Raw genomic sequence first — 18648 nt, forward strand, 5'->3', positions numbered from 1 at the left:
TTTAAATTTTTTTTAAAAAACCCACCGGGATAACCCCTGAAAAAAGCTGCGATTTTGTGGATCTGTGGGAGCCTCTTTGCTGCGGCCGCTCCGTTCGCGATCGCCACCGGAAGTCCCAGCAGGAAACCATCCCTGAATGCTTGGTACACATGTGAGGCACCCACATGATGTAACCATTACATAAATGTAACCTGGAACTAGCCAACTCTTCATATTACTCATATTCTCCTCATAATGTTTATGTCATAGGTTCAATTATATTTTGCAGTCTGGAGATGTGAGTGAGACATCCGCCAAACTAGCAAGGCCCTTGGCTGCGCGAGCAATTACATTTTCAATAGCTGAGGAAGCAAGAGGCACACACTGATCCTTAACTTTGAAAAAGTGCTCACTCAGCCCTCAGAAAATCTTTGAGGTATAATGTTCATTGGGGTGACCATGGCAACATGCAGTGGCTACCTAGAGGAGCTGCACTTCTTCATGCAGGACTGCAGTGTCATCGCCTTCTGCTTCTTGTCCTCACAGGAAAAATGGGCTCATAACACACATGGAATAGCCAAGACTGGGGGAAGATGCAATTCCGCTACTTACCATTTGGCTGGTCAAGGAGGCAGCCATGGAGATAGCCAGGGCCACCCAGCTGGAGAATGTTGGTGACGGTAAGACTGCAACTGTAGGTGCACGTGGCTATTAAAGAGCCTCATCCGTGCGTGGTGTGGGGGTGGTTGTGGAGAACATTATGGCATTGTGTGGCATCTCGTATGGAAGCACACCAAGCATTAATGATGTGGAAGGCCCCAGCATTGCAGAGCCTTCAAGATCTCCAAGGCTCATGCTCATCATTTTCTTTTGTGTCCCACACATGTTCCAGTGGTTTGCGGCCACCCCGGCCAATACAAGAATCCCTCAGACAGGAGCAGTAGGAGGAGATGGCCGAGGATCAGACTAGTGTACCATCTTGCGGTGCAGTTACTAGCATGTGGATCGGCCCATCTGTGTGGTTATAAGTGGTGGCACTGGGTGAAGAGCACAGCACTAGTTTCCAGGAGGTGGTGTCTGAGCCAGAGACATCTGTGGACTGTCGCCCTCAGCGATGCTCCGCTGGGCAATATGGAAGGGCCACAGGAGTCGCAAGTTGGGTCAGTTCTTGGAGCAGCCAGATGTGATCATCTACCATAGTTCCCTGAAGCTGTGCAGACACATGGAGGAGTTCATGCAATAGATGAGCTCAACCACATGCTTTTCATATGCTTATATAAACCATTAATGTTTATTACAGCTATCTCTGCTTGCATAATATTAATATTGTAATATTACAAAGCTATAAGTAGAAAAATATTTTCAGTAAGGAAAGCTGAGTAGTATTGTGATGTGTTAACTTAAACTAACATATAGCAATAGGTTATGAAGTACCAGATGCCATCATGTTTAAATATATTGTTATGAGGCTTGATAGGTAAGTACAGGCTATGTCATATTAAACACTGGAATGCGTCTTTTACCTTAATGATGGGAAAGATTGGATAATTGAGATTGGCATTGGTATGCGCCTTGCTCAAGGCCATATCTAACTTTCTCAAACAAGTGAACCAAAAACCAGATTCCACTGTCTAACATGAAAGATTCAATTAATCATGATATTTGAGCCTTTATTGCAAAGATTAGGTACTGTGCTTTAATTTAAAAATGATAATGAAACACACAAGTTACTGATGCAGTTCTGATCAGAATGTGCACCACAATACTAGTCAGATATTGAGAAATTGCTGTGGGTATTTTCATTGTACTATTGACTTACCTGAAGTGAATGCAGGATATTAATTTGTCAGTTCGGCCCTGAGGTTGTGCCCAGGTGTAATGCTGCTCAAAGTAATGGGTATGAATTCTGCTTCTTACTGCATATACACAATCTCTGTTCTCCATTTTCTTTCATTACTATGAAGGACACAACATTCAACTATTGCTGCTCATCAGGAAGAAGGATGTTACAGAGGGTGGCAAATTCCTCACACAATATGCAGAGATGAAAATGAACTATTAGATATAAATTAATCCTTCTACACTAATTATATGAAGTACCCTGGTTCCTCGCCTTGGCCACATCCATTGCTGCAACTTCCTTAGTGTTCCTCTTAAGGCTGAGGTGAGCTTTCTGCTCACTGTTTGGCTTTTCATTGACACCACTTTATTCCACATTGCCCTGCATTAAAACACTCTCATGTGCCACTGAAACCTTTTACCCCTCACCACCTCGAAGGTACTTCTCACTGACATCCTTGACTCATTCCTTGACAAACTTAAGCTGATTCAGAATGCAGTCTCCTCCCCAATAAAGTCCCATGCATTCTTGCACCCCAATTCATTAAGTCCGCTTGGCCACTTGTTCCACAGCGAATTGGCTTTGCAACTCTTTCCTTTTTTTTTCCAGATCCCTCCACGGTTGCATTCCGGTGTACATAATGCATTTTTTCCAGTCGTACAGACATTACAACTTGTAAAATCACTCCAGATTCACCACTGCGAGTCTGGTCCTGTACAAATTATGCTCTAGACTTCTGGAATTCTCTTCTATAGCTACTTTACTTTGCTCTCATCACCTTCAAACATCTAAAATATCCACCTCTTCAGATGTACCTATGGATTCTCCCCCCTCTAAATTCCTTTGTTCACTGAGCGGGATCCACACCTTCTTATTGAAATATGCTGACTGATCTATGTGGAAAATGTCATATTAACATAATTGTCATTGTTAATCTATATAAGTTACTCAATGGTTTAGCTCACTGGGCTAAATCGTTTGCTTTTAAAGCAGACCAAGCAGGCCAGCAGCACGGTTTGATTCCCGTACCAGCCTCCCCGGACAGGCGCCGGAATGTGGCGACTAGGGGCTTTTCACAGTAACTTCATTGAAGCCTACTCGTGACAATAAGCGATTTTCATTTCATTTTTTCATTTTCAATAAGAACATAGTGAAGTCTACATGACATCAATTCTAACAACTCACCTTTTATTTGATATTTAATGGACACATTTTATGTGATCAAATTCTGCTTTAAAAGTCACTGCCATGATTAGGACCTCTTCATAAAAATAAAAGAGAAAGAAATATTAATATTTGCATTCTTTTATTTTGTGTCCATCTCAGTCATTTGTTTTTCTTTTGAGTTTTTATCATTAAACAATGAAGGCAGATGCTGTCATTGATGATATGACTTTGCAGGGGCTATTGAGCCTAGATATCTCAGTGCTGAATATACACACACAGTTGACATTGAACCATCGCTGAATTTCTATAGCCATATCTGGCAGAGATACAATGAGAACCCAGGGATGATTCACCATGGCTGCGTTGGAACAGTAACTCTTACTTAGTGGAAAAGGGTGGAATGAGATGATTTGGTGTTAGTATCAATCATAGTTTCTATCACTGTGTCCTTTATAAATTTAGTAACATAATTGCTTGTGTTTTAGAAGGAATCGTGCTGTTGAGGCTTTCACTTTTTAGGTGAATATGTTGCGATCTTATATCACAGACATGGGCTCATGAGATCAGAAAATAATAATGCAGGAAGAAGGATATTCAGGCCCTTCAATAGCCTAATGCCAATTTCCCAACCCCGTCCTGCATTGCAACTTCCAACTGTTTCTTAACCAGAGTTTTTGACTCCATTACTCTAATTTAAGCCAGAAAGTGGTTACTTTGCGTGTGAAGAAGACTATACTGAGATCTGTGCTGAAGTACCCACAATACCATAAGACATAGAAGTGGAATTAGGCCACTCAGCCCATCAAGTCTGCTCCGCCATTCAATCATGCCTGATAATTTTCCCATCCCCATTCCCCTGCCTTCTCCCCATCACCCCTGACCCCCTTATTAACCAAGAATCTATCCATCTCTGTCTTAAAGACACTCAGTGATTTGGCCTCCACAGCCTTCTGCAGCAAAAAGTTCCACAGATTCACCACCCTCTGGCTAAAGAAATTCCTCCTCCTCTCTGTTTTAAAGTTCTTTGCTTTAAATACACATCCTCTCTTTCCACTCCTTCTGTTAAATTTGAAATAATATTCCGGGTTAACTTATTTTGTAATCTTAACATTCAATGCTTCTATCGGTCAAGTGTCATACATCTCCTTTCTGGAATGAAAAATTCAAATTTCTATCATTGTTTCTCTGAGCACAAACCTCTAGCATTCGAAATCAGCCTCCTGCCTCCTTCCTGCACTGCGTTTGAATGTTTTTCTTCTTTTCTAGTGACCAGAAATGAGCTTAATATTCAAGATGCATGGCTGACTGGAGCACATTAAGGTTTGATCATTATCTCCTTTGACCTATGTACCTATATTCCATTGTTCTGGCAGTGCCACTGTTAAACTCTTGCCTTTGTTGGTTATTGCTTTGTGTGGATTGGATATGTTGGGGAGAGATTCTTCAGTAATAGCGGGCCTCCCGCTATTCTCCCACCCATAATCGCGCCCATATACTTTGGTGTGAAAAACAGAAAGGAACAGCATTATTTAAATGGTGTTATATTGGGAAGTGTGGATGTACAATGGCATCTGAGTCACAGATCATAGCATCCCTACAGTGCAGAAGGAGGCCAATCGAGTCTGCGTCGACCATTTGATGAGCACTCTACCCATTTACACTCCCCCGTCCACCCCGCCCTTTCCCGTACCCCCATAACCTAACATGCATAACCCTGGACTGTAAGGGGCAATTTAGTCTGGCCAATCCACTTAACCACACATCTTTAGACTGTGGGAGGAAACCAGAGCACCCGGAGGAAACCGTTGCAGACACTTGGAAACGTACAAACTCCACATAGTCACCAATGGCTGGGATCGAACCGGGGTCCCTTGCGCTGTGAGGCAGCAGTGCTGCCCACTGTGCTACTCTGCCGTCCTCAGGGGTGTCCTTGTACAAGAGTGTCCTTGTACACCAGTCAATGAAAATGGAAAGGCAGGTGCAGCAAAGAATTTCCAAGGCAAATTATATGTTGGCCTTCATTGTAAGTAGGGATGTCTTACTACAGTTATGCAGAGCCTTGTTGAGACCACACCTGAAGTAGGGCAGCAGTTTTGATGTCCTACCTACGAAAGGATGTACATACCAAAGAGAGAGTGCAGCGGAGGTTCACTAGGCTGACACTAGGGTTGGCAGGACTGTTCGATGAGGAGAGATTTGTTCGACTGGGCCTTATTCACTAGAGTTTAGAAGGAAGAGAGGAGATCTAATTGAAGCGTATAAAATTCTAACAGGGTTGGATAGATGAGGTGCAGGGAAGTCTAGAATCAGTGGATACAGTCTCAGGACATGGGATAGGCCGTCTAGGACTGAGATGAGGAACTGTTTCTTCACTCAAAGGGTAATGAACCTGTGGATTTCTCTCTCACAGAAAACTCTGGAGGCCAAATGACTGAAAGAGATGATAAATGTTTAGATTTTAATGGCATCAAGAGGTATGGGAAGAAAGCGGGAATATGACATTGAGATAGAAGATCAGCCATAATTATACTGAATGGCTGAGTAGGCTCGAAGGGCTGAATGATCTACTCCTGTTCCTAGTTTCTGTGTCTCTTCTGATCCTAGAGCTGGGCCACCAGGTAGAAAGCAGGGACCCAGGGAGAAGCCTGCCCATGTCTCCTCACCCTTCCCGTGTTAGCCTTTGTAAGCCACTCTGTGTCCCTCTTGAACTAGGAATGGGTGTGACATTCACCCTCCCTCTCTGAATGATCAGGCAACCCAGAAGTGGGCCACCAATGCCATAGCCTGGGAAAAGAGTCTTGGCAAAGCATACCAATTAGTAAACCAGGTCCCCCACCTCCAAATGTTTCCGCTTTTCTAACGGGACTAAGTGCAGAAGATTATGCCTGCTGAGTCTACTAAGACTCCTCGGTTTGTCGAGCTTTATCCTTAGCTCTTTCAACGCCAGTTATTGAGTAATCAGTGTCTTCTATTTATTTTTCCTTTGCAAAGCATGTTACAATTGTCTCCAATGAATTCCATCTGCTATTGTTCTGCCTACTCACATATCTTGCCCAGGTTATCCTATTACTCCTGAGCTGTCTTTCTGCTCCCACTACCTCACTTAATTTGGTATCACCTGCAAATCTGACCACTTTTAAGAAATCAAATCATTCTGTGATTGAGACCTTTAGCTGGAATTCAAGTCTCAGCACCTGTCGTCGATTTAAGACACACTGACCTGGTATAACTGTTGATGTCGGGGCTGGCAAAGATGGTTAAACTTCTGGCAGCTGGGCAGCACGGTGGTGCAGTGGTAGCACTGTTACCTCACAGCGCCGAGGTCCCAGGTTCGATCCCGGCTCTGGGTCATTGTCCGTGTGGAGTTTGCACATTCTCCCCGTGTTTGTGTGGGTAGGTGGATTGGCCACGCTAAATTGCCCCTTAATTGGAAAAATGAACTGGGTACTCTCAATCTATTAAAAAATAACTTTTGCCAGTTCATTATAATTGACTCCCAAATTGGCCCCACAGCAAATATTAGGGGTGGGAACATGTTTACTGTACGTGGAGGCACCTGGGTGGAGGAATGCAACTTTGCAGAGTGGGGACACATCTCATCCCTTTTAAAAAACAGTTCAAGCAATTCAGGTATGAAGGATAGCAAGACTTTTCATTTGGAAAAAAAACCCTTTTGCAAGTCTCTCAGATTGTGTGCCCGTTATATAATGAGAACTGTATAGGATGCTGGAGAATGTTTGTGAATTCGGAATCAGATAACTGTGAGGTCAAGTTGTGGGCTTTAAAGATGTAATGATTGGCAACAATCAGAAGATGATCCAGCTTATCGCATTCTTGCTCCGAAGTCAGAAAGTTGTGGGTTTGAGTTACACTCCAGACACATTTGAGCACAAATATCTAACCTGACACCCTGTGCAGTACTAAGGGAGTGCTGCACTGTTGGAGGTGCTGTCTTTCAGATGAGACGATAAACTGAACCCCCTATTTGCCCTCCCGGTGGACAAAAAAAATTCCATGGCATTATTTCAAAGGATAACTGTTATTCCTGGTATTCTGGGCAATGTTCATCCCAACATCACTAAAAAGCAAACCATCTGGTTGTAACAAATAAAGTTGCTATTTGCAGGAGCATGCAATGTGCAAATTGGCTGCCGGGTTTCCTATATTATAACAGTGAGTACAATTCAAAAGTATTCCATTGGCTGTAAAGCATTTTAGGATGTCTGAGGTCATCAGAGGTGCTGCATTTCAAAAATATTTTCCAATTAAGGGGCAATTTAACGTGACCAATCCACCTCCCCTTCACATCTTTGGGTTGTGGGGGTGAAACTCAAGCAAATTCTACACGGACTGTGACCCACGGCCAGGATCGAACCCGAGTCCTCAGTGCCGCGAGGCAGCAGTGCTAATGACCTCGCCACCATGCTGTCCCCAGAAATGTGGCTTTTCTTTTTACCGGAATCATATTTTGTTTTTAGTATTTTACTCATCAAGTTTAGCGTCCCTCAGGACCACCTACCCCTTTGCAATGGCTGTTTGGAGAGTTAATGCTGCAAAGATTGACCTCTTGCAACTTTTTCATCAGTGTTATCTACTTTACTTTTATAGTTAACTATGCCTGCAAGCATCAGAGAAACATCCACAGCGTGTTGTCAATATTGCATCTGTGAGCTGTTGTGAATTGCCAGCACTGAAGGTTGCAACATACTGTGACTCCTTATAGGAAGGAAGCCCTTTCTCCTATATATGTACTGATTTTCATGACTGTATCAAATCTGTGGGAGATATGTTGACATTTATTTAAATTGTGCTTCGCAGTGTGTCTTTAACATCAAGTAGAAATTGAGCTTACCAATCTGCACCTTTAACATCTGCACCTTTGACATTCACATTGGATTCCATTGACACACCTTATGAACCCAAAATTGACTTTATGTTATGCCACGTAATAAATAATTTCTCTATAAACTGTTAGTTAAGTGAACAGCATTAATGAGATTTTGCCTCTGGACGAATTAACAGCACTACATTTCTAACGGGTAATGGAAAAACATATTTTTTCTTTTCAAATTGCTGGGGATAATTTATATTGTTAGAATATGTAGATTATCAGTAAAGTGTGTTGCTTGTCATTATTATTTTTCTGCACTTAATAATAACCTCTACTATTAGGCTACAGACTTAAAGGTAAAAGCTGTTTATGAGTTCCAGGTTTTTAATCGAAAATGCTTGCTATTTAAAAATAAATGAGGTATTCAATAAACATTCAGTCAATCATCTGCCTGACGTTTTAGTGTTCACACAGAAATCCTTTCCTGTTGATAATAAGTCGAGAGAAATACAAGGAGGGAGAAGAAAGAAATTGAAAGAGAAAAAGATGGTCAAATGCAATTTGCAAACTCAAGCTATTTTCTGCATATGCTCATCTTGCCCAGATCTGCCTTTCCCCTCTACCTGCCCAACTAGTTATAGCTCCAGACATTTTACATATGTGATCCTTCTTATTGAGAGGATTAATGGTATTTGCTGGCTCCATATCACAGCTTGAGGTTCTCTGCAGGCGCTACAAGACTTGGCCAGCTAACCAGCCAGGCAATCAGGTGACACATCCATTATGAAATTAACCCTTGATTGGAAGGGAGCAAAAAGGTCTGGACCCTGCGAGCCCTTTCATGCCACAACTTTCTGCAGCTCAGGTGCCTTTACATATGTTGCTGCTGTGAAAAGAGCTTTACTGTACAGTGCATTCAATTACCCTGGAGAATTCCTCAGGATCATAATTCTAGTCAGAGCTTTAGAATGCAAGGGGCAGCGACTGTAGAAGCTTTGTGTTGTGTGCATCACCAATCAGTTACATTCAGATGAGGGCAAAAATTACATTTCATACCCTCAATTGGCAGCCACTTTATGCATATACTACAGAAGGATCCAATTTAGTTTGAGAGACAGGAATGTTTATGCAGAAAATCTGTAAATGCATGTCCTGGTGGTTGTAATGCAAGCACCGGTGAATCTGAGTGACTGCAAATGAACAGCTAAAATAATTTTTTAAAAAGATACGGTAGGCTGTGAGTCAGAGGCTTCGGAGAGACGGAAGCTGGAGATAGTTGTTCCAGCTTCTGAGATAAAGCTACATTACAAGTAATTAATGGAGGCTGCATGGGACATACATGGCATTCAAGACATACATGAATTATTACTTCAACAATGTGGCTGTACAACAAAAGGGAAAGGAATCTATGAATTAAATACACCTTCAAAGGCCTTCATCTTTTAAAAGACAGCTATGGTAATGATACAGGGAAGAGAAGGAAAAAATGTAAACTAGCAATGCCGGCCAATGACAAACGAGACCATATGAGCGATATTGGAGCCGTATGCATTCTATTTAGCTGATATCAAACACTGTTTAATGAAAGTTAAATAGTTTCTGTGCAGTGCATGCGAAAGGATGTGGGCTGGAACTGATTAGATTTCCACTGAGGGGTCTGTCAGCATATTGTTCCTCAGATGTATTCCCTGCTCTGAGTTCAGAGCTGCCAGAGTTCCTGCAGTCCATTACCAATTCACAAAAGACTTATGCAGATACCAGACACAAGCAAGTACCGGCCATGTTTGGGAAAAGGATGGAGGTTTTTGTTCATGGTGCTGATGCGAAAACGTATCTTTGTGATTGAGAAAAATACCGAAATAGCAATTTATTGTGGTATTTTATGTACGGTATCAAGTGCTGTCGAAAAAAGGACTGAATGCATATTTTATTAAGGAGAGTACATGCACAGTGAAGATAAGTATTTGATTGTGCATAATACAGTGTAGTGTCTGTGAGCAGCGTCTCTTTGATCTTTGCGATCTATTGCTCTTAAAGGCACAGTACACCGCATTGCAGTCTTGCAGAATACACTTCAAAATGATCTCAGAAACTGTACGACATGTTTTTGTGTGGCAGAGCCATGTGTTAAGTAGTCTTTTACCCATTTTTCCTGGTCTAAATTCCAATTTGTGACATATTGTGTTATGAAAGCAAAGCCATGAGTCTTATTTCATATGCTCCTAAAAGGAACACAAGGTAACCTCATGCACAAAATGGGAAACAAGCATCGCCGGAAACCAGATATTTCTATGTACATGAAGTTGCATAATAACTGAAATATAATGGAAGCTTGTTGTCCGTAGTTGTGCATTTTACTTAAGGCATTTTTCTTGCCATGCGTCATAGTGTTTGAAGTTTTTAATGTCTATGAGAAATGAGCCTGTATAAATACCCTGGACTTCATGGTTGTTAGAGAGCAAAGACCTCTGAATTAGATATTTGTAAAGTCTGGGTACACATGGAATCATCTGCTAATGTAATTTGTGCCCTCAGGGGTCAATTGCATAATTGCTGCTTGTTTTGGGCCTGGATCTGGTGCTGAGTTTTTTAACAATACACTGGAGGCTTTGTGATTGGAACTATCAGATATTTTGGGACTGGTTAGCATTTGTGACACAAAGCGGTAAAAAAAAATCAACATGAAGTGGGTGGGATGGTTAAATAGAATAGGCAATTGAATAGTTCACATTTGTTGACAAATGTATCTCGATTGACAATTACGGTGACATTGATACCTTCCAGATTTTTCCCTTCTCAATACCTGGGCAATCGTATGCCTGCATATTCCAGTTTCAACCCTGACAAAAATAATTCACCGCCAAATTACAATTCACTCCTGATTGAATATTCACTAATCCAGCCATTCCAATTATACATGGCAAATACAGTTTGACCAACTTTTCCATTCAACCTGCTGTACAGGATTCCTGTGTACTTCCAGATAGCCCAAAGGTGCATTATCTCGGATCATGATTTTCATTGTTACAATAACATTATTTGATTAAATTGTGCGAGATGGAGAGACAAAGGGTAATCAGAAATTGTTGGCTTGATAGCAGAGACCCAAGGTGGTTGCATGGTTCTTCCATGGTGTGGCATTTTAAAGGATAGGCTTGCAGACCATAAAGGTACAAAGAAACAAGAGCTTTATTGCAAAGGTGTCTTCTCTGCAGACTGCTAGGCAAGGCTGACTGGTAGCTCACCCAAACAGCCGATGATATCATCAATACATCACGTGATCAAACTCTTAAAGTTACCTTGTTCCAACTAGGAACAAACATAAATACACACACTTTCCTCCCCTTTTATGTCAGATGTTCCTGCAATGAAACACAGTGTAACATTAACAATCAAAATTTACAATATGAGCAATTGACAAACACAACAGTAAATGTGTTAGACATTTCGGAGGACGACGATTCCTGTGTGGTTGTCGGAGAAACTCAGGCATCTGTTTTCTCGTGTTAACTGTAACCTCTGTTTTTGATTAACTTGGACATTGTCTGATGTTGCCTCAGCCTCAGTCGATGTAGGATTTGGAGGTTGACGCAGTGTTGAAATGTCCTCAACTGTGGTGCTCTCTTCCACAGTTGCTTCTGGTATTGTCAGGTTCTCAGGTATGCACAGGTTTTCACTTGGCACAGTTGTCGACTCTCGGCTGACTCTGTCTCTGACACCCTTGCTCTAGCTGCTAAAAGTTGATCAGCGTGTCTTCTCTCCACAATATCGACCCGAATTTGAACAGTGCAGGAGACGGGTCTTGTCTGTGCTAATACGGTGGCAGGTATCTTCTTTTCATTGGTGATATAGTTTCTTGCCAATACTTCTCAACCTTAATATAAAGTACAGCGTTAAGCCCTCTTCTCACATTGTATAACCTGATTTGGCTGCTTTTTCAGAGCTTTCAGAGGCTAGTTCTTTAATTCTTACTCCAGGCTGTTGATCTGTTTTTTAGTTGCCAACCTCTGCCCTCCAGGCTGCATAGCAGGGCCTCCTTTACATGAAGCTCATGGCACAGCTTCTCCTGTGCTCCTTTTGCTCCTGTTGTTGCCATTGTTTGAGATCAGAAACTTTTTGATTCATACATTAATGCATGAAGGGAGTCAGTAGATCTTTTTCCAAATTAAGTGTGCTTTCCAATGAACTCCAGAGCTTCCTTATGGTAAGGCATTTTGAGATGCACCTTATTTTCTTGTTCCTCTGTAGTTCAGAATTTGCAGACACATTCCGGACATCCTCAGCAATTTTTTAAGTACATTTATTGTGGTATTATCATAAATGAAGGCAATGCAAGAGTTAATGAAATGTATACAGACAGCCACTGGAGGGAGCTAGTCCCATAAGTATATAAGGGATGGGGCTAAGTCTTGTGGGTCAGATTATGACGAAGAAGAGAAGATAGAAGAACAGAAGAGTCAGGCAGAAGATAGTGAGGCATGAGAGAGAGCAATTGTGTACTTGAGAGTTCTGCAGTTAGAGATAGCATAGCTTAATACAGTAACCTTCTACTTTCAGAATGTGAACAAATCAGAGTAAGTAGTGCCAATAAATTTATAGTTTTGTTTGTCAACAAAGCTAGTTGTTCTTTGTTCAACACTACGCATCCAAGCCATCCAGGTAAAGCAAAGCAGAGAACAACAAACTTATGACTTTCATTTTTGTCAAAGCACCCATAAGCATCTTCTGTAAGCCCTTCACCCTTCGTTTCTCGATCCTGAAGCACATTTGTTACAATATGTTGAGCCTTTGTTGTTTTCGGTCCCAACACCGCCTGAGCCTTGACCACAGCTGCATTTAGAGGTTTTTAAGCAACTTCTACTTTCAGTACCTTTAGGCTTTTGGTTGGGTCTGCCTTGGCATCTGATATGAGATTTAACTCGGTCCAGTTTAGCTTCATCCTCTCCGACCACGTTCTTCCCATTAGGGCTGGATAGTTACCTTTTAACAGCATGCAGGGACAATTCTGCGGTCTGTCCATTTCGCTGCACATTTACATTGATACAGCCCTCAATGGACCGATTTCCTCGGTATAGGTTTATACTGTCTTTGAGGATTTCAGCAGTTTCTGGGGTGCACCAGTGTCCACCTCCATTTTCACCGTTGTCCGCCCAGTAAGGGAGTGATCCAGTCATAGTTCATTGCACCCACAATGACCAGTACATTCAACGACAGTTCATTGCCTGATTGTGACTCTGGTCCCTTCCTGTGCCTTCCTGCGTCACGTGGATACTCTCCCCTCTCTTCGATTTTTCATTTGATGTCTTTGATTCTTGCTTTTTATAATTCTTGTTTGACATTTGTTTATTCCTCCAACAAGCAAGTTTGGTGTTCCCCTTTTTACCACAATTCTTGCATTTTGAAATCTTCACTCCAGTTGCTGTGTGCTCAGTTCTTGCACATCAATGGCTGTTTCAGACATGTGCCTATGTTCGGGTCTCAGCAGATTTTCATGGGTTTTCATGCTTGGGCTTAATTGTTGTGTTTCCTTAGCTGCTAATTCCATACAGATTGTGTCTTCCAAAGCCTTCTTTAGGTCTAAGTTGCTTTCTGTTAACAGCCTTTTCTGGATAACTTTGCTGCTTAAGCCACACACATGTCTGTCTCTAACGGTGTAATTTGAGACATTTCCAAATTCACAGAATTCAGCTAATTTCTTTAAAGTAGCTTCAAATTGTGTGATTGATTCGCCTCCTTGCTGGTTAGGTTTGTGGAACTTAAACCTCTGAGTAATGAATAAGGGTTAAGGTGAGAAATGGCCTTGCAATATCTCCAGTATTTAATCATAATAATAATTATCTTTATTATCACAAGTGGACTTACATTAACACAGCAATGAAGTTACTGTGAAAATCCTCAAGTTGCTGTGTGGGTACACAGAGGGAGAATTCAAAATGCCCTTTTCAAGTTTTTGCAGAGTGGATCAAACACCTCATCGCCAGTTTTGTAGTAGTATTTTTGAAGGATAGGCTTGCAGGACTTCGTAGTCCTGACCTTCCTGAGCATGATGAGGCAAAATCGTTCAAACGCCTTGATTTGATTTGATTTATTGTCACATGTACCGAAGTACAGTGAAAAGTATTTCTCTGTGGCCAAGGGAGCGTACACAGTACGGACATAGTAGACAAAAGGAATAATCAACAGAGAACATTTACAAATGGTACATCGACAAACAGTGATTGGTTACAGTGCGGCACAAGGGGCCAAACAAAGCAAATACATGAGCAAGAGCAGCATAAGGCATTGTGAATAGTGTTCTTACAGGGAACAGATCAGTCCAAGGGAGAGTCATTAAGGAGTCTTACAGCTGTGGGGAACAGGCTGTTCCTATGCCTTGATGTGCGGGTCTTCAGACTTCTGTACCTTCCGCCTGATGGAAATGTCTGGAAGAAGACAATGTCTGGGTGAGAGGGGTTTCTGATAATGCTGTCTGCCTTTCTGAGGTAGTGGGAGATGTATACAGAATCAGTGTGGGGGTGGCAAGCTTGTGTGATGCATTGGGCTGAGTTCATCACACTCTGCAATTTTTTGCAATCTTGGGCAGAGCAGTTGCCACACCAGGCTATGAAGCAGCTGGATAGGATACTCTCTATCGCACATCTGTAGAAGTTTGTGAGAGTCGATGCAGACATGCCAAATTTCTTTAGCTTCCGTCGGACATTGAGACGTTGTTGGGCTTTCTTGACTGTTGTATCAATGTGAGTGGACCAGAACAGACTGCTGGTGAACTTAAAGCTATCGACTATCTCCACTTCGGAGCCATTGATGCAGATGGGAGTATGTGCCGTGCTACGCTTCCTGAAGTCGATGATCAGTTCCTTGGTCATTCCTGCGATGCCAGGTGCAACCAGAAACACCAGGCTTGAAAACGTATGGTGAAATAGTGGAGATATTGCAGGGTCATTTCTCACCTTACCTCTTGTGTGAAGATACAAACGAACAAGAGCTTTATTGGAAAGATGTCTTCTCAACTGGCTGTTAGATTGGACTGACTGTTACCCTGCCCAAACTGCTGTTGATATCGTCAATACATGATCATACACAGGAACAAACATGAGTACACAACACATGGGGTCTAACAGTGGCGTCGCGCCAGGCGTGTATTCGAGCAAGACGGTTAGATCGCAGGAGTGTCCGAAATTGGGAACCGCGCCCGGCGCTGATCACTTTCCAATCTAACCAGCCTGCTCCCATTAGCGAGATCCGGATCCTGCCACGCCGAGAAACTAATACTCACCAATTAAGGCCAATTTCCATGCAATTAACGGGAAGAACCTTCTATCTAACAGCCTTCCGTGACCTAACTGGCTCCCAGTGAGCGGTCATGCGAGTGGGGATCAGAGGACGTGAGTAGCCATCTTGCACAATGGTCAATCAGCCTGGGGGCACCGCGACTGCTGTGCCAGTGCTTGGGGGAGCCCACCCGGGGGGGGGGGGGGATGGGCTAAGTCGGGGCGGTCAGCTGCCATCGTGGGGTGTCGCCCCTTGTGCTTAGGCAGCTCCAACTTCTGCCTGTCTGTCCCACTGAACACCTCCAGAACAAGGCCCTATTTGTGGTAATATGGTGCAGATCACTTTGACCCCCCCCCCCATAGATGGAGTGGAGTTCTTAAACTGTGTACAGGAGAAACTTTTAGCTCAATATGTAGAGGGTCTAACAAGAGACTGCAAAGTGCTGGACCTAATTCTGGAGAATGAAGCCGGACACGTAGTTGAGGTGGTGGTGGGGAACATTTTAGTGTTAGCGACCACAACATGGTGCAATTTAAGCTTGTTGTGGACAAAGAAATAGACAAGTTTCAAAAAAAGGTTTTGGATTGGGGGAGAGCATATTTCTTCATAAAATAAGCCTGGATCTGGCCAAGATAGACTGGAAAGAGTTACTTGTGGAGAAATCTACAGAGGGGGGATGGGGGGGGGGGATTCAAAAGGAAATGGGAGAATACAGTCCAAACATGTTCCCTCCAGGGTAATAAAAAGGAGTAACAAGCTGGATGATCAGAAATATTCAGGATATGATGAGAAGGAAAAGAGAAGTTTTTGGCAAGTACAAGGGGAACAAATCAACGGAAGCATTAGTGGAGTACATAAAGTGCAGCATGGTGTTTAAGAAAGTAATTAAGAGAGCAAAGAGGGGATATGAGAAAGCTCTGGCTGGTAATAGTAGGAAAAGGCCAAGATATTCTACAAGTATATCAATGGGAAGAGGATAACCAGGGAAAGAGTAGAGCCCATGAGGGACCAAGGGGAAATCTGTGGGTGGAGCCAGAGGACTTTGGTAGGGTGTTGAACGAATACTTCACATCTGTCTTCACCCAAGAGAATGAGGATGTAGGTATGGAACTCAGAAAGAGAGAGAGAGACTGTGAGGTTCCTGAACAAATTGTTATAGGGAGTGACAAGGTACTGGAGATGTTGGCAGGCTAACAAGTGGGCAAATTTCCAGGTCCGGATGAATTGTATCCCGGGATACTGTGGGAGGTGAGAGAGGAGATTGCAGGGGCTCTGACCCAAGTTTTTAATTCCTCTGACCACCTCTAGTGGAGGTGCCAGAGGACTGGAGAACAGCTAATGTGATCCCACTATTTCAGAAAGGCTGTAGAGAGACGCCAGGGAACTGGCGTCTCACGTCAGTGGGAGGGAAACTATTAGAGAAGATTCGGAAGGAGAGAATTTATCTCCACTTGGAGAGGCAAAGTTTGATCAGGAATAGTCAGCATGACTTTGTCAGAGGGAAGTCATGCCTAACCAATTTGATTGAATTTTTTTACCATGTCACCAGGTGTGTACATGAGGGTAGTGCAGTTGATGTCGTTCACATGGATTTTAGTAAAGCCTTTGACAAGGCCCCACATGGGAGACTTATAAAGAGGCAAATGCACACAGGATACAGGGTAACTTGATAAGGGATTCAAAATTGGCTTGGCTGTAGGATGATGATGGACAACTGCTTTAGTGACTGGAAGCCAGTGTCCAGTAGTGTACCACAGGGATCTGTGCTGGGCCCCCTATTAGAATCATATAACCATATAATTCACAGTGCAGAGGGAGACCATTCAGCCCATTGAGGCTGCACCGGCCCTCAGAAAGAGCACCCCACTTAGGCCCACACCTCCACCCTATCCCCATAACCCCACCTAGCCTTTTTGGTCACTAAGGGCAATTTAGCATGGTCAATCCACCTAACCTGCACGTCTTTAGACTGTGGGAGGAAACCCGAGCACCCGGAGGGAACACACGTAGACACAGGGAGAACGTGCAGACTCCGCACAGACAGTGACCCAAGCCGAGAATCGAACCTGGGACTCTGGAGCTGTGAAGCAACAGTGCTAATCACTGTGCTACTGTGTCGCCTGGTTTAAATAAACAACATAGATGACTATGTTGGGGGTAGAATGAACAAGTTTGCAGATGATGAAAAGATTGGCTCTGTGGTTAGCAGTGAGGGTGAGTGTCTTGGGTTGCAGGAAGATATAGGCAGGATGGTCAAATGGGAAGAAAAGTGGCAGATGGAATTTAACCCTGAAAAATGTGAGGTGATACATTTTGGAAGAAGTAATGTGACAATGAAGTATTCAATGAATTGCCTGACACTGGGAAATTCCAAGGAACAAAGGAACCTTGGAGTATTTGTCCATAGATCTCTGAAGGCAGAAGGGCAGGTTAATAATGAGGTGAAATAGGCTTACGGGACAATTGCCTTTATCAATCGAGGCATAGATTACAAAAGCAGGGAGGTCATGTTGGAGTTGGATAGAACATTGGTGAGGCCACAGATGGAGTACTGTGTGCAATTCTGGTCGCCACATTATGGGAAGGATGTGATAGCACTGGAGTGGGTGCAGAGGAGTTTCACTAGGATGTTGCCTGGGATGGAACATTTAAGTTATGAAGAGAGGTTGAATTGGCTTGGGTTGTTTTCACTGCAACAGAGAAGACTGAAGGGCGACCTGATCGAGGTGTACAAGATTATGAGGGACATGGACAGGGTGAATAGGGGCCAGCTGTTGCCTTTAGTTGAAGGGTCAGTTACGAGGGGACACAAGTTCAAGTGAGGGTCGGGAGGTTTAAGGAGGATTTTGTTTTTTAAAGTTAGCGGATCCAATTATATTTTTCCAATTAAGGGGCAATTTAGCATGGCCAATCCACCTAACCTGCACATCTTTGGGTTGTGGGGGTGAAACCCACGCAGGCACGGGGAGAACGTGCAAACTCCACATGGACAGTGACGCAGGGCCGGGATTCGAACCCAGGTCCTCGGCGCCGTTGGCAATGCTAACCACTGTGCCACCATGCTGCCCGGTTTAAGGAGGATTTGAGGGAAAACGTTTAGATGCAGAGAATGGTGATGGTCTGGAATGCACTGCCTGGGATGGTGGTAGAGACGGGTTGCCTCACATCCTTTATAAAGTACCTGGATGAGCACTGGGCACATCATAACATTCAAGGAGATGGGCCAAGTGCTGGAAAATGAGATTAGGGACAGGTCTGAGATAACCTGGTCTAGAAGCTCACCATGTGACTGGGACCCAGATGTTCCTAGGATCCGGCAAACCTCCAACTGCTGTCCCCGCTGGACGTTCCTGCCTCCACCTGGTGAGCATCAACAACCGTGTGGTGCTCACAAGATTGTAACCCCAGAACCTGTCCACTACTTTCAGCCACTGAGGTGCGTGACTCTGTGCTGGTGGAAGCTGAGGGTGACAGCAGTGATGCATTGTTGGTGGTCTCCTCAGGGCTCTCCTCTGAGATGTTCTCTTGGGAGGCAATGGAGGGGCCATCCTGGATGGGC

General features: G+C 43.4%; 1 long non-coding RNA gene across 1 annotated transcript; it reads left to right on the top strand.

Moving 5' to 3' along the window:
- Positions 1-531: 531 nt before the first annotated feature.
- LOC119977908 lies at positions 532-8070 on the top strand. The gene is made up of 3 exons (XR_005463320.1): positions 532-659; positions 4253-4306; positions 7595-8070. It is a non-coding gene; the product is annotated as an uncharacterized LOC119977908 (long non-coding RNA).
- Positions 8071-18648: the final 10578 nt, after the last annotated feature.

Source organism: Scyliorhinus canicula, chromosome 1 (genome assembly GCF_902713615.1).
Source record: "Scyliorhinus canicula chromosome 1, sScyCan1.1, whole genome shotgun sequence".
Lineage (NCBI taxonomy): Eukaryota > Metazoa > Chordata > Chondrichthyes > Carcharhiniformes > Scyliorhinidae > Scyliorhinus > Scyliorhinus canicula.